Raw genomic sequence first — 24,383 nt, 5'->3', positions numbered from 1 at the left:
TTTAGAGTTTTAATACTAGATTTTCGATGCCTCTATATTATTTTAGGTTTTCTCTTTGCACGCCAAGTCCTGTATATATTGAGTTATTCACACTTTCATATTCCAAAATTAGTGATGAATCAGAAAGACAAATTAGGGCCAATTTTTTAAAATGAAATTTTAGTTTAATATTAATCTTTAAAATATTATGTTATTGTTTGCCACAGAGAAAGAGACCAGTGAAGCATCAACTTGTAGTTGTGTCACTGTAGTTGTTCATTGATTGCTTCTCATATGTGCCTTGACTGGGGGACTCAAGCCAAGCCAGTGACCTTTGGCCTTCAAGCCAGTGACCATGGGATCATTTTGATGATCCCATGCTCAAGCTGGTGACTCTATGATCAAGCTGATGAGCCTGTACTCAAGCTGGCAATCTTGGCATTTCGACCTTGGGACTTCAGTGTCCCAGGTCAACCCTCTATCCATTGTGCCACCATCGGCAGGCTAGTCATATTAATTAAAGATATATTTTGACAGCTGGTATAAACTAAGAGAGGAAATTCTATACTTTATTTTGACACTTACAAATGGCATCTAGAAATGTTTTTTTAATATTTAAACATAATTGAATTTCCAGATAATTAAAAGGACATACCTTTATATTTAAATCATGTCTTATTAAAATAAGTGGCACAAAGGAGCTCTTCGGTAAAGATTTGCTGAACTAAAGTGCATCTTATACCCCTGAGCCTTTTCAAATGATAGAGGAGTTAGTCTGTTCTTAACACTTTAAAGCAGTGGTTCCCAAACTTTTTTGGGCCATGGACTGGTTTAATGTCAGAAAATATTATCACGGACCGGCCTTTAGGGTGGGATGGATAAATGTATCATATGACTGAGACAAGCATCCAGAGTGAATTTTAGACGATGTAACAGAGGGATCTGGTCATTTTTAAAAAATAAAACATCGTTCATATTTAAGTATAAATAAAACATAAATATTCTAAGTTATTTATTCTTTCTCTGTGGACCAGTATCAAATGGCCCATGGACCTGTACTGGTCCACGGCCCAGGGGTTGGGAACCACTGCTTTAAAGTCATCATTATGGCCTTTATTATTAATCTGTGTTCCAATAGAGTTCTGTGGTGGCTCTCCTTATTAGACTGCCTCCAAAATTCAGGCTTCCTTTCCCCTTTGTAATTTGCTGTTTTTAATCTGAGGGAACTTGAAATCCAAGCTTAGTATGGATTGTTATATTAAATAAGATTTAAGATTCCAAGTGAGCAGTAAAGTCCATGATTCTGCCATTTGTGTTGGCAAATTTAACTAGTCTGAGGTGGTGGTGTTGTTTTGTTTTATTTGTTTGGTTTGGGGTGGGTTTTTTTTTCTCTTTTTTTTTCCTTAAATTTGAATTCAAAGTTATGTTCTGGGGCTTGAAATTACTAGAAGCCTTACTGGATTTGGAGAGATGGGAAGGAAGGTCTAGTTCACAGTCTGCCTTTGCTTTTCAAATGCTCTATTCTCTTCACTCACAAGTGAAGGTAGTAGTGACATAGAAAAATGGGAACTGATGCTTTTCCTACTCCTTTAAACTGTATTTTGCTCTCATGTTTTGATGATGCATGAGCTACATTCCAAAGCAGAAAGAGCATTAGAAGGTCTGATATCATCTTCATTGTACTTTTTCAACTCACTGGGCACCTTGGACAAATCCTTAGGCCTCCAGGGTTGGTTCTCTCTTTTGCAATAGGGAGATAATAATTCTGCCTACACTGCAAGGTTATGACAAAATCAAAATAAGGTAATACTTTTGAAAACCTTTAAAACAGCAGAATGCTATATATGTGTGTTTTGTTTATGATTGGTACTCAAAATGTGCCTGGGTAAGATTGATCTTTTACTGAATATAGTAATGTTATACTGTTATCCATTTCAAATTTTTTTTAATTTTTTATTTATTCATTTTAGAAAGGAGAGAGGGAGAGAGAGAGAGAGAAGAGAGAGAGACAGAGAGAGAGAAGGGGGAGGAGCAGGAAGCATTAACTCACATATGTGCCTTGACTAGGCAAGTCCAGGGTTTCGATCTGGCGACCTCAGCATTTCCAGGTCGATGCTTTATCCACTGCGCTACCACAGGTCAGGCTCTGTTATCCATTTTAATGTGACATTTTTGCCTTAGCAGTTTGTTCTATGTATTTGCATAGGCAAAAACACCTGGAAGATATCCTGGTTCTAGCCAAACAGTTCCGCGGGACAGCTGAGCCTATTTCTGACTTCTTGTCTGTCACAGAAAAAAAGCTTGTTGACTCTGAACCTGTTGGCACTCAGACCGCCAAAATACAGCAACAGATCATCCGGCACAAGGTAGGAGGTGGTAGTTACAGTAAGTGAAAACAAAAACTGGAATCAGAAGCCCTGGAAATTAGGAAACTGCCTTCAACATGCTAGAATATGTATTTTGAGGGGGTTTTTAAGTTTAAAATATGGTCACATTATTAACTGGAGTAGTCACACCTTTGATAGATATCTACTAATAGTCTACCATTTAAAAGAGAAACACAGTTCTTGTGTTATTGTTGCCCTTCAGTAGGTAAACTTTTTTGTATTATTATTTAATTTATTACATCATTTATTCATTGTTCCATGTTTACTTTTCATTTATTTTGTTTCTGTTATTCATTTTTTTCAATCTGGATTTCCAACTCTGGAGGAGGAAATAGAAAGCCATGCAACAGATGTGCACCAGGCAGTGAAAATTGGGCATTCCCTCTCCTCCCTGGCATGTTCTGTGGAACAGGAAATGCTCTCAGAAAAGCGAGACTCCTTGCAGGCCCAATACAGTGAGATTCAAGACCCGTGCTGTCGAAAAGCAGCCCTGCTTGAACAAGCACTGTTTAATGGTAGACGGTTCAGGGAGGATGAGGAGGTGCTCAACTGGCTGGCTGAGTTTGAGGACAAACTCAGTTCAGTGTTCGTAAAGGATTACAGACAGGATGTCCTGCAGAAACAGCATGCTGACCACCTGGTATTCATGTTTTCCATTCTTATTGGTTGTGTTTCTAGTTATTTTGTCATTTTGATTCATGTTTCTCTTAATTTCTTTTCTTTTTATTCCTAACATTTCAACTTCAAACACAAGTGCATACTTACAGACTTGTTGCTAAGAACTTAGCTATTTTCTGATGAGTCCATGGAAATATCTGTACTTAACACTCTGGATTAGGAATTCTAGAAAATGGTTCAGAGTATAGTCAGGGGCCATCTCAATTCCAACTCCGTTTACCTCATTAGGTAATGTACCTCTCTGTTTCCATTTGAAAAGCAGCTCTCATAAAACCAGATTACCTAAACAGTTCCCAGGGTTTGAATTATACAGCTATAACTCTTAAAATAGTTCTAGAATCTCTATGCTAAATTCCAGGGGTTCTGCATTGTCTTAGAACAGTTTGCCCTTTTCAATTCATCAAGTGAGGTTCATTAAATTTCATTTCATGACATTTTTTTGGGGATGGCAAAAATAAGCAAAGCAGGCAGGGTTTTACTTTTGTGTCTCATAATCTAAACTCCATCTACTTCATTGATTTCAGATATTGAGAGTTTTTAACCAGGATTAAAATCTGCCTGTTTTTTGCTTTCTTCTTTTGAAGTGTCTTATTCTTTGTTTCACATATAAACAATTTTGCTGAATTCTACTTTACCTTTCTTGGGCTCGGGTTTGGTACCAATAGATTGATAAAACTGATTGAATCCCAAAACTTTTCTCATCAGTACAAAAAGAAACCTTGCCTGTATATATCTGATTTAATTATTTTAAGTAATTAATGGTATAACTAAAGAGATAATGAAGGAGTCAAATATCTGATGTTTAAACTAGCTGATACTCATCTGTTTACTTTCAATTTCATCTCTTAAAGGTCTGATTTCTTTTTTTTTATTGTGCCATAGTTTTAGGATTAATAGTATTCTTTCCATTCAGGCTTTGAATGAAGAAATTGTTAACAGAAAGAAGAATGTACATCAAGCTATTTAAAAATGGTCAGGCTATTCTAAAACAAACCACAGGTACTTTGAAACGTGCATCTCGTAGCACTCTGTATGTATATACAATCACATAACGTAGGGAAAGAAGCACCCTGCATTAGCCACTTCCCTAGATATACAAGTTTACTTAATAGTTCACTGATTTTTTTTTTACAGAGACAGAGAGAGAATCAGAGAGAGGGATAAATAGGGACAGATAGGAAAGGAGAGAGATGAGAAGCATCAATTATTAGTTTTTCATTGCGACATTTAGTTGTTCATTGATTGCTTTCTCATATGTGCCTTGACCATGGGCCTTCAGCTGACTGAGTAACCCCTTTCTCGAGCCAGCGACCTTGGGTCCAAGCTGATGAGCTATGAGCTTTGCTCAAACCAGATGAGCCCACACACAAGCTGGCAACCTCAGGGTCTTGAACCTGGGTCCTCCACATCCCAGTCTGACACTCTATCCACTGTGCCACCACCCAGTCAGGCCTAGTTCACTGATTTTACTACCATGTTGTCATGGCCTCCACCTCACCCACTCACGCCCACTCTACCCACTGGGCAGCCCTCAGCCTGGGTTCCTGTTTCTTGCTTAACCTTTTGAAAATGAAAAAGACTTTGTTGTGGTTATAGATGATGACCCCACTTCACTCCAATATATTGAAAGCCAGTATTTACTGGAGGGTTCTGGGAACATCTAGAAACACTTGCATTTGGACTCAAATCTTAATAATCTTGCAAGTGGCTTCTTTTATCGATTAAAGGGTTTATTTCCCTCCTACTTTAATGTGGGATGGTAGGTGAAGTCACTATCATAGAAAGAGAGCATCTATAAAATGTAAGCACTGCTCTGAAGGAAGGGGAATAAGGGACTCCCTCATGCCCAGAAGGTGAGTTCCTCATGTTGTCTTTAATACAAATAATTGTGTGCAGTCTCCCACAGGTGAAGAGGTTTTGTTTATCTAAGAGAAACTGGATGGAATAAAGACCCGCTACGCAGACTTCACAGTCACTAGCTCCAAGGCCCTCAGAACTGTAGAGCAAGCCTGGCAGCTGGCCACCAAGTTCCAGTCTACTTATGAGGAGCTGACCGGGTGGCTGAGGGAGGTGGAGGAAGAGCTGGAAGCTAGTGGAGGACAGTCCCCCACAGGGGAGCAGATACCCCAGTTTCAACAAAGACAGAAGGTAAGCTGACATTTTATTTCACACTGTAGAAGAAGAAAAAAATGTTTCCCTCTTAGCCAGAATCCTTAAGTTTAAATTCTGAAGTTTTTTCACAAACCTTGTCTACCTTAAATCTAAACCAAAAATGTCTTCCTGCCTCCTTTCTTGTTTATTCACTCACAGTAAGATTTGACATAAATAGAGACCAATATAAGACCACTTGTTTCAGTCTGAAGAAAAAAGATTGAATCTCAAATCCCTGGGAAGTTTGCTTTGTATATAACATTTTAGAATTTGCTTTCCTGGTTCATTCTTTAAACTAGAATGCTTCATGTTGTGTTTGATTCTCATGCAGGATCTAGTGCAGTTCTAAATTCACTGAAGTAGGTACTTACTGAGTTAAATGCCTAAGGGTAAAGAACTATCATTTCTATTGAAGTAAGGGGAAAAAAGAAGAAACACTATTTTTTTATGCAGACAGTCTGGCTCAGGAAGTCTGGCAGACAGTTCTAAGCAGCATCTAAGCCTAAAGTCAGGGTTGGAATGATTGCAAAATCTGAGACAAGAAGAAATAAGTGAAGGAAGGAGGTCAAAGCCCTGCTGGGATGTGTGGCAGAGATACCACTTTCCCCCCAGCACAGCTGATAATGTGCTTAATTTAGCAAGGTTTGGCCTCAAACTGTTTTTCCTTCCTTAGGAATTAGAGGAGGAGGTCATGGAGCACAGGCTGGTGTTGGACACAATGAATGAGGTGAGCCATGCTCTCTTGTAGCTGGTGCCCTGGAGAGCCAGAGAAGGGCTGGATAAACTGGTGTCCATTGCCCATGAGCAGGACAAGCTGGTCACTGACACTGTTGGACAAAGTGTGGATGAAATGGATGCTGCTACTCAGCGATCACAACAGGTAAAGTTTTTTTTTTTTTTTTTTAATTTATTTATTAAATTTAATGCAGTGACATTGATAAATCAGGGTACATATGTTGTGAGAAAACATCTCTAGATTATTTTGACATTTGATTGTGCTGTATACCCCTCCCCCAAAGTTAAATTGTCTTCTGTCACCTTCTATCTGGTTTTCTTTGTGCCCTTCCCCTCCCCCAACCCCTCTCTCCTTCTTCACCCCATCCTCCCTCCCCCAACCCCTCTCTCCTTCTTCAACCCATCCTCCCTCCCCCCACCCCCCACCCCTGTTGCCATCACATTCTTGTTCATTTCTCTGAGTCCCCATGTTTGTGGCAGCATTGTTTACAATAGCAAAGATCTGGAAACAACCCAAGTGTCCATCAGAGGACGAGTGGATTAAAAAGCTTTGGTACATATATACTATGGAGTACTACTCAGCCATAAGAAATGATGACATTGGATCCTTTACAATAACATGGATGGACCTTGATAACATTATATGGAGTGAAATAAGTAAATCAGAAAAAAAAACTAAGAACTACATGAATCCATACATAGAAGGGACATAAAAATGAGACTCAGAGACATGAACAGGTAATGTTTATAAACACCTCTGCATTAATACTTTCAACAGTGGAGATACGTGTAAGATACAAAATTATAACCCACATAAATAAAGGCTCAGGAATAGGAAAAAGAGGATGAAGGTAAATCCAATGCAACAGATTATTTCAGTGATGGGAAGTGATTGGGTAAATTTATGTGAGGATGGATTTGGTTTGTCCCCACATCCTTTACCCTTTTGAGCAGGGAACTTGCGGAAGAGTCTGTGAGTCCTCTCCTTAGCTAATGCCCTGCTAAAAGGCAGGTGGGGATTGGAATAGAGAATATCTAGACCCAAAAGGTCCAAATGCATCACAATCTTAGTTTGACATAATCAATTGTTTTAGCATTAGATGGGAGAGATAAAGGAACCAAGAACTATAATTACTATCAAATATGCCAACAGAATAGCAGAGCCATCCAAAATAGAACTCCTCCCAGTAAACATAGGTGTCATATTTTTCTCCATATTTTTTCCCTCTTGCTTTCTTGAAAAAGTTTAGTTGCTTTTCTTTGTAGCAGGATATGCACCTATTAATGTGCTGGAGTCTAAAAAATAATACAACACGACTCCTTGGATTCATCGTTATAAATAAATGCCTTGTGAACCACACAGAAGTTTGCCCTAACTCCAGATGCATTCCCAGTATGTCTTTACTGAGATCATTTATCTTGGCCAGATAATTGAGTATAAAATGTATTGTGCGTGGGAGCTTTCTTTTCTCTTTAAATATTAGTGTAGGTTAGCAGAGTTGAAGAGGAAGAGAAGAAAGATTGAAGGACCCTTACAAACAACAGTCATGTAGAACATGTTCTTACTTTTTCTTTGTTACTGCATAACTGTGTAAAGGTTGTGTTGTTCTGAGGGTCTTAAGCGAATTCAAGTAAGTATTTCCAAGTTAATTTCACTCAGCTGTCTGCTGTCATGTTAGTTTATATTTCAACATGACTAAAACTATTGTTCAGGATTGACAGAAAGTCCACAGCCTCCTAAAAACACTGATTAGAATAAGATCAACTCATATTTGTTGAAGTATAAGCAATTCTAAAGTGTCTGCAACTTGACTTGAATTCTAAAAAGGAAGACTGTGGCTGTATATAATGTCATTTTTCTTCAATATGTGTATAGTGTGAGCAAGCTGCTGATGCAGAACTAGCTTGGGTTGCAGAAACAAAATGGAAGCTGATGGCCCTGGGTCCAATTCACCTGGAACAGGACCAGACCACAGCTCAGCTGCAGGTAAAGAAGGTAAGTATAACACTGATGTATCCAGCGTGTTCTGAACTAATGTAATCATCTTAGCTTAGTATGTCTAGGGGAATTTCTGCCTTCTCTTCCAAGTCGAGTGGAATGATGCAATGTGATGATGGTGAATAGAGATTAATATTATAAATATTTGGTTAGGATGAGGAGTTTTTTTGCTTTGTAAAAAGGAAGAAATGGGATTATTAATCCAGGAAAGATTAATAATTTTCTGGATGATTTTTATGAGGGAAGATATTTTTCTAAGCTATTAAAAGATAAGCATTGAAGATGTGTAGATAGGCAAAATGTCAAGCTAGATAAGATCAAATTTTTTTAATTTAGAAATTAAATTTAATGGAATGTCTGCTCAATAATAACACATAGGTTTCAGGTAAACATCATTATAGCAATTTTATTTATTTATTTTTTGCAAGAGAGATGAGAAGCATCAACTCATAGTTGTGGCACCTTAGCTGTTCATTGATTACTTCTCATACATGCCTTGACCAGGGGGCTCCAGCCAGCAAACATGGAATCTTTTTTTTAAATTTTATTTATTTATTTTTTACAGAGACAGAGAGAGAGTCAGAGAAAGGGAGAGACAGGGACAGACAGACAGGAATGGAGAGAGATGAGAAGCATCAATCATTAGTTTTTCGTTGCACGTTGCAACACCTTAGTTGTTCATTGATTGCTTTCTCATATGTGCCTTGACTGCACATCTTCAGCAGACTGAGTACCCCTTGCTGGAGCCAGTGACCTTGGGTTCAAGCTGGTGAGCTTTTGCTCAAACCAGATGAGCCTGCACTCAAGTTGTTGACCTCGGGGTCCCTAACCTGGGTCCTCTGCACCCCAGTCTGACACTCTATCCACTACACCACCGCCTGGTCAGGCAACCATGGGATCTTGTCTGTGATTCCATGCTTAAGCTGGCAGCCTCACATTCAGGCCAGTGATCATGAGGTTTCGAACCTGGGACCTCAGTGTCCCAGGTCGATGTGCTGTCTGTCCACTGTGCCACCACTGGTCAAGCTCAACAACAATTTTTTATGTGGCTTTATTAAAGCAAAGAATTTTTATAGGTGTGTCTGACTTTTTGCTGACACAGCCTTGGGGTTCTTTTACTTCCTAACTGTAGTTTACTTTTTTCTTAAAGGCTTTCTCCATTCACAAAATTTGACAAAAAGATTCAATGGATGAAGTCTTCGGTTATCGTGGTGAAATCTTTGGCACATGTGGAGAAGAGCAAAAAGCTGTGTTACAGGTAAATTGTATTTATTTATTCACGCTATATTCTTGTCTTGATTTTGGTGAATTAGAAATACAGTTGTGAAATTATAATAAGTTTTAGTTTAATTATGTTTTATTTTTCCTCCATTACTAATAATTGTGTTAAAGACCAAACCTGATGTTCTGGGGCATTCATACTCCTAACACTGTTCACAAATGTCTAAACAGCCATACTGTATAATGTGAAATGTAGTACAGATCCATCTTCTTTAAACCAAGAAATTGCTACTTGTCCTAAGTCCGTAAGGAGTGACCTTTGAGTTACTGTTTCAAAAATCTGTGATAGATTTTTCAGAATCGTATGCCGATACTATTTTTTTTCAGGTCCTTCTAAAATATTATACTTATTTCTAAAGCTTGGCCAAGAGTTAGTTTGTATATCAGTTTCTTTTTATATAAAGGGTATAGGTAACCATTATTTCCTCAGAAATATTTGTAAGTTGATTATGCTACTCATTTTAAACATATAAAGCATAAATGCCAGGTTGGTGGAGACTTTTTTTCCAGTTACATCTTACATTCAGTATTATTTTGTTAGTTTCAGGTATACTGCATAGTGGTTAGACAGTCATATACTTTACAAAGTATGTCCCTCGATATTTTTAGTACCCACCTGGTGCCGTTAATAGTTCTTACAATATTATTGATTATGTTTTCTATACTGTGCTGTCTATTCCATGACTATTTTGTAACTATCAAACTGAACTTCTTAATCCCTTTACCTCTTTCACCCGGTCCTCAGAAACCCCCCACCACACCCCCACTGGCAACCATCAGTCTGTATTCTGAAACATTGTGTTTCTGTTTTGTTCATTTATTTTGATTTTTTTAAGTTTCACATATAAGTGAAATCATACGGTGTTTATATTTCTCTCACTGACTTATTTCACTTAGCACAGTGCTCTCTGGCCAAGAGGTATTCCACACACACTCACATGTCTGTACCACTAGTCTGCTGATGGGCACTTAGGTTGCTTCCATATCTTGGCTATTGTAAATAAAGCTGCAGTGAACATAGGGATGCATAGATTTTTTCAGAATAGTGTTTTGGGTTTCTTTGGATAAATCCCCAGAAGTGAAACAATTTTTAATTTTTTGAGAACTCTTCATACTCTTTGTGGAGACTTTTTTATCAGAGGAAAAGAGACAAGGGAAACTTGATGGCCAAAGCTTCATCATAACCTCTGAGATGTTCAGTCTTAAACTGATTGTTACAATAATGCTGTATTTAAAGTTGTAAAAGGTTATTTGCTAAAATGTTAATTTTGCTGTGTTGAGTTTGTGCTATTTTACTATATTTGAAACAACTTTTATATTTTAAAAGTTATACAAATAATACATATATATGAGTGTGTGTGATAGAAAAGTTAGAAAATTCAGGTAACTATAATAAAAATAAAAATAGCTTATAATTTAGGTTAGTTTATAATGTTTTAACAATTTAGTATTTCTTTTTTTAGATTTTTAAATTTATATATACCTGTATTTTTGTTGTTATTGTTCATAGGAAAAGACGGAGTCTCTAATACAGCAATATGAAGCCATTAGTCTGCTCAATTCACAGCGCTGTGCTTGCCTAGAGTGAGCATGGGTCTTGGTGAACCAGTTTTGGGAAACTTACGGGGAGCTCACCCCTGGATTGAGGAAAGTCGGGCACTAATAGCACAGTTACCTCCACCAGCTATTGATCATGAGCAGTTCAGGCTGCAGCAAGAGGAAATGAGGGTAAGGAGCATGCCGAGCTTTAGGTAATTGCAGAACTAAGAATGGGCTCCACAGTCTATTTAAGTTCTGCATTATGAAATTCCTAATCAGTTAAAATTTCTTTGCACAATAACAATGTATGTCTGAATTATTTCCTTTGTTCTTTAATATGAGTCAAGTAAAGAACACTTTTATATATCAGGAACCTGTGTTGCAGAAGTAACCAAAGAACTAAGTAAACATCCAGGGAACGTAGCATCTTTCCAGTGATGGCGGGGTGCTGTTAGACTTTGGGGGTGGCTGGTGGCTTTTCATTTGGTCCGGCCCCAACTGGCCCTGGGAAGGAATGTCACAAGGCATTTGCCACATGTGGGTAAGATGGAAGGAAGATTTATAGCATCCACAAATGCTATGACCACTGTAAAAAGGTTCTTTCTTAATGTTTATTTTATTTGGTTATGGCTTGTGCTTATCCCTATCCCTGTCTTTCTGTAAGTGGAAGGATGTAAACTAGAAGTAGCCATCAGTTAAGTCAGGGAACAGCTGGAGTACCAGAAATATGACTCTTTGTAGCTTGTCCTGCTTGGTTGTCTCAGTCTCAGGAGGAAGGCAGCCACTAACCCATGAAAATTGCAATTAGTACACTTAAGGATTTATGAGTACAGAGGATGGTGGGATAAATTTGTACTGGAGGTGAGAGTGAGAGAGAAGACATGATCTGGGAAGGCTTCCTGGTTGGTGGGACATCTGAACTGGCTTTTAGCAATGTAGAGAATCAGAACCCAAGGCAAGGCTTAGCTGCTTTTCCCCTCTGTAAATGATGAAATGCTCGGACATTCAGTAATTCCATTTGTTTTTCTCAAAGTTGGTATAAGCTCTTAACAAAATATTTAAGCACATAAACTGGTTTAAAAATGCTTATTTTAATCTGTATTTCTTTACATAGCAACTAAGGGAATCCATTGCTGAACACAAACCTCATCTTGATAAATTGCTAAAGATAGGCCCTCAGCTAAAGGAGTTAAACCCTGAAGAGGGTGAGATGGTGGAAGAAAAATACCAGAAGGCAGAAAGCACGTATGCCCAAATTAAAGAGGAGGTGCGCCAGCGGGCCCTGGCGCTGGATGAGGCTGTTTCCCGGTTGGCTCAGGTATGTGTGTGGCTTGACCTTGTAACCCTTCATTTGCCCTTTAGTCTAAGCAAGAAGTTTCTGTATCAGATACACCTCCATGCTCAGGATGTCTAGACAAGCATGCCAATGGTAGTGTCAGACTAGGAACCTTGGCTGATGTGCATTTTCATTGTAAGGATCAGTAAAAATCCATTGTGATGGATGGGTGTGCTGGTGCTGAAAGGAGGGTAAAATGTCTTAGTCGGTACATGCTGTCTGTTGATAGTTTCCCTTAAAACTTTGTTGTGATGATCCTTCAGCAGGGATAGTTCTGGGTAACAGTTCCTATTGAATCTGTTTTCTTTGAGACTTATAAGACAGAACATTAAGATTCTCTCTCTCAGGAGGCCACCAGCTAGCTCCTCCTAGCTCAGAGAAGGATGCTTGAGTAGAGAGAAGTATGAGCCAGAGGGAAACAGACCACCAGCAGTGAAGTTTACAGCATGTAACTACATACCTTTCAACTAATATAGTACCGTTAGTGGTACTTTTGTCATGTCTAGGTATTTTATTCCTATGTTTAGTCAATATTCTTGGTTAATATTTGTACTTACTCAAGTTCCCCCCCCCACCCTCCATCCCATCTCTCACTCACATTGTGGAATTGTTACTTTGTTTTCTTGCTGCCTGCTCCTGTCTTCCCCACATCCTCACATTTCATTGTTGTGTTGACTGCACCCACCATTACAGATTACAGAGGTCCCACTGGGACTAGGGTATTCTTATGAACCTGAGAATTGAGGATGACCTATCAGGAAATTTCCCTTTACTTCAGAGGAATGAATTTTATTAGCGTAGTTTATTATGCCAGTTTCACTTGGGGTGGTACCTAGAAGTGAGGAAGTGATGGAAAGTGATTTTGTTAAGAAAATTCCACCATGTCTTTCTCACAGGACACATACAGTTGATAAGCCTAATTCTAATTCATGAATCCAGAGTTGGTTTTAGATAGCCTTTTTTAGGGGGCAAGCTTATCTGTTTTGCTCCTGTTTTTCCCTCTCTCTGCTTCACATTGTAAGTGAAATTTTACAATAATAGTCACGTTATTCAAAGTGCCAGAGAAGTGGATAGGTAATTGTTCTTTTAGAATAAGGTTAGATTTGGCCTGCCTTAATTACCTTTCATCACGCCAACATTTTCCTTTTTCACTGTTATATACGGCGGTTATTAAATTGCATGTTATGATGATTTTAAACTTGAAGTCATTTAGCAAATTGAGTTCCCCATCCATTTATATAGTTGGTGGAGGTCATCTAACTTGTTGGTCTCATCTTTTGCATGCAGCTATCATCTGAGATGTTGACACACTGAGTCTCACCAGTTTCATAGTGTTGTCCCTTTCATCATGTTCCTGGTATATTACTTAATATCTTTTTGATTCTTAAACATTTATTTTCTATTTCTGGTGGGCCAGCTCCAGTGTACTATGCCCCAAACAGTTCTTAGCCAAACCCACAGCCATCAGACAAGGCTATATGCAGTTTATCCTCAGCAGTAGTAGATGTATGCCTTGGCCTTGTTCCCTAGCACTTCCTCTAGAAGTGAGATGAAGTATTGCTATGGTGGCTAATGGTCTGGCTTGTATTCAGTTCCATGATAAAATTAAGCCCATGTTGGAGACTCTGGAGAATCTTTCCTCTTGCCTACATATGCCAGCACTGATCCCTGCTGAAGTTGACAAGATCAGAGAGTGCTTCAGTGACGATGAGAGTGCCACCATGGAGCTAGAAAAACTTCAGCCTGCCTTTGAGGCCCTGAAGTGCCATGGAGAAGAGCTTATTGGGAGATCTCAGGGAGCTGACAAAGATCTGGCTGCGAAAGGTGCTTGATGAATCTAATTATTTTTAAAGAAAACCAATAATATAAGTTCTAGGCTGTGGTTACCTCCAGCACTCCACCAGATGTAGGTACGGTGCTTTGTTGAATGTGAAGTCCCCAAGTAATGAGTATTCCAGAAAGTCATTTGGAAATCATTTAGAATTCAGAACACATCTCCCCATTGAAGCAAGGTTAAAATTGGTAGTTAGATTCCCAGGCCAGGAAACAAATGCTCCTTTAACCCCTAATATGAGTGAACTGCAGTATCAATAGTACGTAGAACATAATTATGTTTTATAACACTTTCCATGGGAAACAGCAAGTTGAACATGGAACACTGGAAATCGAGTTCTCATCTCAGTCCCTTTGTAAGTTATGGGGTTTGTATCTGAGCAGTAGTACCTTTCTGTTAGATGGTAACTCATTCCAAGAATACCTCTGTGGTCTCTTTATGTGAGAAACCAACATAAGTGGAAAATGTGAATGTAGAAATAATAATAAAACTGAGATAGATAAATATAAATTGTTAGAGCTTTTTAAAAGATAATTTCAATGAAAAAGTGAGAAGTAGATGACATTTCTGATGAGGCTGATTTCCAGTACTTAGAGAAGTCCTAGTCATACCTCTTTTTTGCCCCTCAGAAATCCAGGACAAATTGGATCAAATGGTATTCTTCTGGGAGGACATCAAAGCTCGGGCTGAAGAGTGAGAAATTAAGTTTCTTGATGTCCTTGAACTAGCAGAAAAGTTCTGGTATGACAGGCAGCTCTCCTTACCACCATCAAAGACACCCAGGACATTGTCCATGACTTAGAAAGCCCAGGCATTGACCCATCTATCATCAAACAGCAGGTAGAAGCTGCTGAGGTAAGAGAAAGCAATCCCCTTCTCTGTGTTTGCCTGCTACAAAAGCACTTTTTCCAAGTATGTTGTGTTAACAGCTTAGCCAAGGTGAGTGTCTGAAAAGTTGTTTGTATGTGTTTTTAAGTTTAGGAGGATATTTTCCGTTTAAAAAAATACCTGTTCCTTATAGTAGATTTCTTATTTTATTACAAATACAAGTTTTACCATTTGTAGATTTGTATAACTTCCATCAACTGGGATATATAGCAGTTGAATTACACAAAACTAATTTTCTCATCAATTTTAAACTTAATTCAAATAAATAAAATAGGCTTAGAATATTTAGTTTTGATTTCATTTCTGAATATAGCTTTTGCTATAGTGTACATTATTTTGTTTCTCGAGTAAATTTCTTTAATGTAGAAAAATAGAAGGTAGAAAAGAAAATAAATTCTGGATTCGTCATGCAAAAGTAACAATCGTTAACACTGACATACCTTTTTCTGGTCTTTTGGGAAAGCCTAGTTTTTATTTTTACTAAATGCATTTCTCCCCTCATTTTGTCCATTTACTATAAGCCAACCCTGTCTTGCTATTATCTTCTATTTTAGCCATTTTTCTTCTCCCTACTCCTGTCTTTTTTAGAAATTGGCAAAGAACTGACTTTGTTCAAGATTATAGCCCAGTGTTCCTACTGTGCTAGTCTCTCAGCTCTTAAATTTGTGACTTGTGCTGTATTATTTCTCCCTTGTTGACATACTTCTCTGCAATAGAATTCTGGCTATAGATTATAATTTCCTTGGAGGTAGGGGAGATAAAACCTTTGGTAAATTATTGAAGGCCCATGTACCTTTTCCCAGACTGTTTTACAGATATTGTTCTATATGATATGTATGTGTGTGTGTGTCTGTGTGTTTGTGTGTATATATATAGTTATATATAAATATATTTGATACATACATTTTTGGTATACATATATATGAAAAATAACCAGAGTCTAAAGCTTCACTGTTTAAGTGAAATATAACATTGAAAGGTTTTTTGTGAAATTGACAGGTTCTGTTCAACATCTGCTACTGATGGGGATGTAATTTGCAAAGTTTGGGAAGTTCTGCTCTGCTTCTGTTTCAGCTTATGTTTTATTCGTTTACACGTAGACTATTATAGAAGAGACAGTTGGCCTGCATGAGGAGTTGGAGTTTATTCGAATCGTGGGAGCAGATTTGATTTTTGCCTGTGGAGAGACAGAGAAGCCCGACGTGAAGAAGAGCATCGATGAGGTGCGAGACCTGGATAAGGAACTTAGAACGTTGGTGGACTTAGACTGACCAGTGGTATTAATTGGAGAAACTGATGTTTCCTCTAGATGAATAATGCCTGGGAGAACTTAAAACGTGGAAAGAGAGGCTAGACAAGTTTGAGGATGCCATGCGGGCTGTGGTGCAGGACCAGGACACGCTTCAGGTAAGAAGCCAGAGGCAGCCTCCACAAAAGTACGGGTTCCGTGCTGCCACATTCAGGACCCAGCGGAGAGGGGTCCCTTCGCAGAACCTCAGCACTGTCTGTATATCTAACTACAATTTCCCACTGCTGACGTGAAAGGCGCTGACACCTAAATTTCTAGTCTCCTCACCATGTTGTCATCATCGTGTGTTCACCATATTTGTTCTCATGGTGGGTACACAGTGAAGCAGGCCATACTGTGGAAGCTGTCTCTCGCCAGAGGTTGCATGCCCAGGTCATCTGAAGCACAGCTTGGCACTGTAGCTTCAGCACATCACCAGCTTTCCTGCTGGCCATGAGAAACAGTAGCTTTTATTCATATTTTGTTTTTCTAGATCGTAGTTTTTTGTGGACTCTGTCCCAGTAATGTTTGCTTTTCTTCTTAAATCTTCATATTAGAATAAGGATAATTTTTTTTTACCTGTTCTCCACAACCTGAAAACACAGTGTTTGGCACTTTAATTTATCTCTGCTTATATTGACAGAGATGATACTTATTCTCTCCCAATTCTGTATGTTTTTTGTTTTATGACTACTAATTTGTGTTTTCATTTTAGGTTATGTTTGACTGGCTGAATAACACTGTGATTAAACTCTGCACCATGCCCCCTGTCGGCACTGACCTCAACAATGTTAAAGATCAGTTAAACAAAATGAAGGTTTGAATCCAGGAATGGCTTTTGAAAGAGGATAGCTTCTTTTTCATTTTTAAAGACTCGTTATTAACATTAAGTTTGTCTTTGACAGGAGTTCAAAGTGGAAGTTTACCAGCAGCAAATAAAGATGGAGAAGCTCAATCTCCAGGTGAACTGATGTTAAAGAAAGCTACTGATGACACGGACAGAGACATTATATGAGAGCCATTGACAGAACTCTGACACCTCTGGGAGAACCTGGGGGAGAAAATTGCCCACAGACAGGTAAGGGAGCTGGTGGACTACATCAGTGGACTACTACTATCTGCTGTTTTCTAATTTCCTAACACTTGTTCCCTTTATATCTTCTGGGTAGCATAAGCTTGAAGGTGCTCTCTTGGCCCTTGGCCAATTCCAACATGCCTTAGAAGAACTAATTAGTTGGCTGACTCACACTGAAGAGTTGTTAGATGCTCAGAGACCAATAAGTGGAGATCCAAAAGTCATTGAAGTGGAGCTTGCAAAGCACCATGTAAGTATTTTTATTTTTCATCTCTAAGCTTTTTGGTTTCAGACTAAATATTGTCACCAGAAGCCTTTCAATGTTGTGTGTACCTTATAGAATCAGGTTTAATGTTATCTATAGGAATAAATTGTTCAACATTTTTTTAGGTTCTAAAAAATGATGTTTTGGCTCATCAAGCCATGGTGGAAACAGTCCACAAAGCTGGCAATGAACTTCTTGAATCTAGTGCTGGAGATGATGCCAGCAGGTGAAGGAGCCGCTTGGAAACTATGAACCAATGCTGGGAGTCAGTGTTACAGAAAACAGAGGAGCGGGAGCAGCAGCTTCAGTCAACACTGCACAGGTACGTGCATTCCCACAGTAACCAGGTGGAGCTGTGCACATGATGTTTTGGGGAAAGCCGTTTGGGGTAGAGACCCCTGTGTCTTGAGAGGAAGGTCATTTCTGTGCTGGAAGTTGGCTGGAAAGAACAGCTGTTGATTCAATTGTGCATTTCTTGGATTAGTTTGTAGCCTAGTCTCTTAACTATCCAAGGTTAGTAGATTTTTTTTAAAGATAATTTTTCTTTTTTTTTCTTTTTGTATTTTTTAGAAGTGAGAAGTGGTGTGGGAGGTGGTAGACAGACTCCCGCATGCGCTGTACCAGGATCCACCCGGCATGCCCACCAGGGGGCGATGCTCGGCCTGTCTGGGCTGTTGCTCTGCTGTAATCAGAGCCATTCTAGTGCCTGAGGCAGAGGCCATGGAGCCATCCTCAGCACCTGGGCCAACTTTGCTCCCATGGAGCCTTGGCTGCAGGAGGGGAAGAGAGAGAAGAGGGGGGAGGGGGGAGAAGCAGATGGGTGCTTCTCCTGTATGCTCTGGCTGGGAATTAAAATGGGAACTTTCACATGCTGGGCTGACGCTCTACTGCTGAGCCAACTGGCTGGGGCCAAGATACTTTTCTTTTTTAAATTGATATGAGAGAGATAGGAAGGGAGAGAGATAAGAAGCATGAACTTGTATTTGCTTCACTTTAGTTGTTCATTGATTGCTTCTCATACGTGCCTTGATCCGAGGTGGGTGTAAGCTGAGCCAATGATACCTTGCTCAAGCCAGCAACCTTGGGGTTATGAACCGGGACCTCATCATCTCAGGTCCACACTATACCCAGTGTGCCATCAACTGGTCAGGCATAAAGTTAGTAGATCCTTGCTATAACAAACGTGTTTACAAGGTCAGTTATTTGTTAAATCAAGACAGGTCCCTCCATATTCATACTTAGTAGTGATTTAGTCAGTCAGTTCATCAGTTATAGCAGATATTTATAGTACTGGTGTGGGCAAAAGTAGGTTTACAGTTCATATAAACTAACAGTGGTCGGCAAGCTCATTAGTCAACAGAGCCAAATATCAACAGTACAACAATTGAAAATTTTTTTGAGAGCCAAATTTTTTAAACTTAAACTATATAGGTAGGTACATTGTTATGAACTTAATTAGGGTACTCCTAAGCTGGCTTTTGCACCCACACTCAAGGGGCCAAAGAGCCACCTGTGGCTCACGAGCCTCAGTTTGCCAACCATGGGACTACAATGTTTAATAATAATACAAGAATAGACTTTCATTTGCTTTCAACTGTAAACCACTCATGTATATTACTGTGAGGTTTGAAGGATTCTGCTAGATTCTAAAAATAAATAAATGTATTGGCCCCATGCCAATCCAGCAACAAAACAGCTCTGCCTGAGAGCAGCCCAAAATTTCTTCCTCAAGATGGATTCCTCATGTAGTTTAGAAAGTTTACTTTCGAAGCTAGAATTGACTCTTGACCTTGCTAATGTATCTTTTCTCAAAAGGCTAGGGTTTCCACAGTGAAATTGAAGATTTTCTCTTGGAACTGACCAGAATTGAGACCCAACGTTCTACCTCAAAGCCCACAGGAGCACTTCCTGAAACTGCTAGGGAACAGCTTGACACACACATGGTAATAGAGAGTTCCTGAAATTGAGCATAAGCATCCCGTATCATATTCGTAGCTCCTGTCTGAATTCACAGAGAGATGTATCTGGGTCTGCAAGTAGTACCTTTTTACTGACAATAGGATACAACCTTGAGAACTGCTGCCTGTGTATGGGCTTATAATACCTTACCACAGACAGCTGTGGTGATGGGATGCATTGGTGAGCTGGTTAATTTTGAGTTGGTCAATTCAGAGGGCATAAGAATAATGACTTGAAGGTGAGAGCATCAAATAGACAAGTACATAACATGGACATGGTTGAATTTAAGGAAGAGACTGCTTCAATGGGTTGTAAAGAAGCCAAATAGATACTAACAGTATTTCAAGAAAGTGAGAACAAAAGGCATGATTTCTAGGAAAATCATTCAGGAAAAGGAACTAAATTATGGGGGTCTATTTTTATGATCTATGGTCCATCTACTCAGTGACAAACTTATTTTCATATTAAGCTGGAATGGTGGGTTTCTTTTCCCTAGTTACTCAGCAGTTGATCTGAATTTAAAAGAGAGGGTTTTGGAAGAGCTTTCCCAAGCTGCACTTGTAAATCTGTGTGGGATATCTTTCAGGAAATTGGCAATATTGATATCTTTCCTATCTTTTCTTGTAGGAACTCTATTCCCAGCTCAAAGCCAAGGAAGAGACTTACAATCAACTACTTGACAAGGGCAGGCTCATGCTTCTAAGCCGTGATGATTCTGCATCTGGCTCAAGGACAGAACAGAGCATAGCACTCCTGTAACAGAAGTGGCATGTGGTCAGCAGTAAGATGGAAGAAAGAAAGGTATCACCACAAAATACAGGGTGCAGTTATGGTATCAGAGTAGTGTGCTTGGTGATGGCATGTAATTACTGCTTAGTGTGTGTGCAAAAATTTTTTTAAGGGTCATATTTTGTACCGGAAGTTGCAAAACTGATGTCCTCAGAACTGCCTTCATATTAATCATCTATCTTTTCTGCTGTTAAATTTCTATTTTCTATCCATGTCAAGTTGCATTAAGGGTACTAGTTTTGGCTAGAATTTGCTTTTATTATTTACTCCTTTTCTGCATCTACCTACCAGTTTAGACATTTCTGCCTAAGACTGCTCAGTGGTGGACCCTATATCCATTATTAATCAGATTTGTGTTCCTACTTAAAAACAAGGTTATGTTGGAATTGGTGACTTGAGATTTGGAGGGTGGGGGCACAGTATGCATGGAGTATGACAAATAATGCCACCCAAGGAATTTGGATTCTAGTGTAAGTACAGTATGCAAAGAATTTTACTAAAAATCAAGAAAGCAGTAAATTATACACCCTATTCCTCAAAAATCAAATTCTATTTTATTTACTTATTTTTTTACAGAGATAGAGAGTCAGAGAAAGGGACAGACAGAAAGGAAGGGAGAGTAAGAGAAGCATCAGTCATTAGTTTTTCGTTGCACATTGCAACAACTTAGTTGTTCATTGATTGCTTTCTCATGTGCCTCGACCATGGGCCTTCAGCAGACAGAGTAACTCCTTGCTTGAGCTAGCTACCTTGGGTCCAAGCTGATGAGCTTTGCTCAAACCAGATGTGCCCACACTCAAGCTGGCAACCTCCGGGTCTTGAACCTGGGTCCTCAGCATCCCAGTCCAATGCTCTATCTACTGCATCACTGCCTGGTCAGGCTCAAATTCTATTTTTTTTTTAAAAAGTGATTAGGGATCAAAACACTTTTTTATGAGTACTGAATTTCAGAATACCTGTGCACAGAGTTTCTGTGCTGGGCAGATCAAATAAAACATGTTCAAATATCTTGGCCACATCCGTTTGACAAGTAGTTATTGAGCATAGAAGTGCCAGGCACTATGCTCTAGGTGTACAGTGGAAACTGTAATGGCATGGATTCTATCAAATGTAATGGGCAGAAGAACATAAAACAAATATGTACACGCAATTAAACATTTTGACAAGCGTTAATATTTTAGAATTCTTCCAATGTGTGGTCTGGTAATTTTGTTATACAAAGAATGGCAGAGGACCTGGGTGTACAACTGTGTTGTAATCCTTGGACATGATGTTGCCTATAACTCCTCAGAATGGAGAACAAAGATGACCTGAGACAGCTTCTCGCTCATAATCAGGAAGTTTCTGTTGGGTTTTCCTGACAGTGGAGCAGGAAATGCTTAACAACCATTACCAGTGGAACTGGTTGAGCAAAGGCTAGGTGTCAAGGACAGTTATTTCTGATTTTGTAAGAGCATTACATTTCAGGATCACTTAAAATCATTTATTCGTTTTGTGTGGTGCTCCACTAAAGAATTTATCAATAAAACAATGTGGAGGATTTTTTGCCATCTATTGATAGAAACATTAAATATATTGATTTCTAAGCATTTCTGAGATAGATTTGATGTGGATTTTATTTTTTCACTTGCTTTATTTATTTAGATTGTGTCTGTACATTTTTATAACATTTGTCATAGTGGGTTGTTTTTTAAAGTTACAAAAGTAACCTGAAAACACAAAGAAGAAAATAAAAATCATATATAACCCAATTAACAGAAACTAACATTTGCAGTACATATCTTGGGTTTTTTTCTGTTAATATTTTTGGTGTATTCGTTTTTTTTTTCCCAAGTGAGAGGAGGAGAAATAAAAGAAAGAGACTCCTACATGCACCCCAGCCTGGATCCACCCAGCAGCACCCATCTTGGGCCAATGCATGAATCAACCAAGCTATCCTTAGCACCCAGGGTGACGCTCAAACCAGTTAGGCCACTGGCTGCGAGAGGGGAAGAGAGAGAGAAGGAGGAGAGGGAGAGGAAAAGAAGCAGATAGTCACTTCTCATGTGTGCCCTGACTGGGGATCAAAACGGGGTCGTCTGCATGCCAGGCCGATGTTCTATCCACTGAGCAAAACCAGCCAGGGCCAGGGTGTATTCATTTTTAAGTGCCTGTCATTCTTTTTTGCCTGCCTGGTAGATGGGCCAGGGACAGAGACCTCCCAGGTGTTGGGGATAGAGGTCTCTATGATGGAGCCTGTAGATTGTGCAGTGGGGAATACTCATATACAGTTGCACATGCTCTGACTGAGCCTTTGTTTTTTCACCGATTTAGTTAAAAGCATCTAAACATTTATATCTGGGGTTGTCAGGTTTTTGTGGATTTTATTATCTTCTCTGCTCATAGCATAAGAGTAAGTTTCAGACTTGGACATCTTTAGGTGCCATATTTTCTGAAAACATTTTAACAGAAGCCCTTCAATGAGTATCATCTTTATAGTGAAGAGCTTCCCCTTGGGGGTTTTTATGCCACACAAAGCACATGATGGGAAAATGAGACTTTGCCCAAAGCAGTTTGCAGATCTGCAACTGTCTCCACTAAGCTATTCACTTGCACTGTGACTGATTTTGCTCCTGTTCTTTAATGTCCTGGGAAGGGGGTGGCAGAGAAGGCAGCTCAGCCACAAACTGTGCTTTTTCCCTTTTCATATGCAGTTGTTTCAGAAACTAACATTAAAATGTTCCCTGCTTTGCAAACAAGGCATGCTTGGAGGTTGGTTAAATGAGGCTTCCCTTTTAGAGGTCATTTCATGTGGTGTACAATTCACACCTTTGTCCTTGAATCTATAATTCCTGATTTTGGCACTTTTTCTTTGTGTCTCTGTGTGTGTGTGTTTAAATTAAAATTCAGTCAAAGCTGGAAGAGGCCCTCAACCTGGCAACAGAATTCCAGAATTCCCTGCAAGAATTTATCAACTGGCTCACACTAGCAGAGCAGAATTGAAACATCGCTTCTCCACCCAGCCTGATTTTAAACATTGTCCTTTCCCAGATAGAGGAGCACAAGGTAACTATGACATTGTGATGTTGCCTTCTTTCTGAAAGGACTCGTTGAAACAGATGCTCCATAGTCTTGTCTTAGTTTAAAAACAAAGAATATTTTCCCCCAGGTTTTTGCTAATGAAGTAAATGTTCATCGAGACCAGATCATTGAGCTGGATCAAACTGGGAACCAATTAAAGTTTCTCAGCCCAAAACAAGATGTTGTTCTGATCAAGAACTTGTTGGTTAGCATCCAGTCTCGATGGGAGAAGATTGTTCAGCGATCTATTGAAAAAGGAGGTGATCACTAGATGATGCCAGGAAGCGGGCAAAACAAGTAAGTTAAAAAAAAAGATGACTGTTTTACGTAACAACCTCAAGCTGCAAGTGTTGAGTCTCTGGATTGGTTCACATAAAAGTGTTGTATGGGCCCTGGCCACTTGGCTCAGTGGTAGATCGTCAGCCTGGCGTGCAGGAGTTCCAGGTTTGATTCCCAGCCAGGGCACACAGGAGAAGCACCCATCTGCTTCTCCACCCCTTCCCTTCTCCTTACTCTCTGTCTCTGTCTTCCCCTCCTGCAGCCGAGGCTCCATTGGAGCAAAGTTGGCCTGGGCATTGAGGATGGCTCTGTGGCTTCTGCCTCAGGCACTAGAGTGCTCTGGTTGCAACAGAGCAATGCCCCAGATGGGCAGAGCATTGCCCCCTGGCGGGCGTGCTGGGTGGATCCCAGTCAGGTGCATGCAGGAGACTGTCTGACTGCCTCCCTGTTTCCAACTTCAGAAAAATACAAAAAAAAAAGTGTTGTATAGTTTGCCGCCTCTTTTTCTGTTACAATTTATTCCTTATGTAATCGTAGTTTCATGAAGCTTAGAAAAAACTGATCAACTGGCTAGAAGATGCAGAGATTCACCTGGACTCAGAGATGGAGATATCCAATGATCCAGACAAAATTAAACTTCAGCTCTCCAAGCATAAGGTAAAGCAGTTTGTTGCTTAGGTCCTGAGCTCAGTATTCACTGATGATTGTATCTGGGTAAACAAGTCAAGATGTTGAAGCCAGCTTTTCATTTTATGTCTAGACGGTGTCTAACCTTGTTTTTTTGTAGCTTAAATTGCATTGAGGAATGAATTATATTTTCCAAAATCTCACCCCAAAAGGAAATATGTGAAAAGGTTTAAA

The 24,383-nt window shown here is 39.4% G+C and overlaps 1 pseudogene; it reads left to right on the top strand.

The window, feature by feature from the left end:
• Nucleotides 1-24,179, top strand: part of LOC136386970 (microtubule-actin cross-linking factor 1, isoforms 6/7-like) — a 54,037-nt pseudogene extending 29,858 nt beyond the window's left edge.
• Nucleotides 24,180-24,383: the final 204 nt, after the last annotated feature.

The sequence above is a fragment of the Saccopteryx leptura genome, unplaced genomic scaffold (assembly GCF_036850995.1).
Source record: "Saccopteryx leptura isolate mSacLep1 unplaced genomic scaffold, mSacLep1_pri_phased_curated manual_scaffold_27, whole genome shotgun sequence".
NCBI lineage: Eukaryota > Metazoa > Chordata > Mammalia > Chiroptera > Emballonuridae > Saccopteryx > Saccopteryx leptura.
The sequence above is the reverse complement of the archived record's forward strand: the minus strand, read 5'-3'. Positions and strand labels throughout refer to the sequence as shown.